This window comes from Stegodyphus dumicola, chromosome 5, assembly GCF_044657685.1.
Source record: "Stegodyphus dumicola isolate Sdum_Otavi_A_Nest chromosome 5, ASM4465768v1".
NCBI lineage: Eukaryota > Metazoa > Arthropoda > Arachnida > Araneae > Eresidae > Stegodyphus > Stegodyphus dumicola.
This window is the reverse complement of record NC_140772.1, coordinates 232,064,559-232,065,295: the sequence shown is the minus strand read 5'-3', so window position 1 is coordinate 232,065,295 and position 737 is coordinate 232,064,559.

Genomic DNA, 737 nt, shown 5'->3' with positions numbered 1-737 from the left:
TCAATGTCTCTTTCTTGTCTCCACATGCATTCATCTGTTGGATATTGCCATTCCGGACCACAGAAATATTTTTCCCGCGTTGCGAGTAAAGGATATAGGACGAAAGCCGAAATGCCAAAACAGACAGTGTGTGGGAAGTGGTAACAGATACTGAAATGTGTTATGTTATTGTTTCTTACGGTCATATTAAAGTAACATTGTATCTTTCATATGTTTTTACTTTAGAGCGAAATTCGTGGAGCTCAAAATGTGGAAAAAAGCAGAATTAGTTCTTGATAAAAAACGGGTAAGGAAGATCATAGCAATCGAAATGCAGCTAAATTTTATTAAATCATTTCTTATCTATATGTATAAAGAAGAATGTCTGTCTGTTTGTTTGTTTGCGATAAATTCAGACAATACTTTGACTATCATCACCAAACTTTCTACAGTTCTTTTCAGGGTCCTGGAAAAGACCGATGTCCACTTTTTTCAAATAAATAAATAAATAAAATATGAAAGGTTTCAGATTTTAAATTACAGCCAAAGTGGCGTATTTTCAACATTTTGTCTGTTTTGTGTGTTAAAATACATCAAGCTCAGAAAAAATATAAATATTCTCTAATTCACTTCCAAGTTCTATTAAATTATTTGCTAAATGCGAAATAACACAGTTTAAAACTTATAATTCAAAATGAAAATTCTATGAAACTGTTATGCAGTTTTTTAAATCATTGTGTTTTCTTTTACTTCAAGAT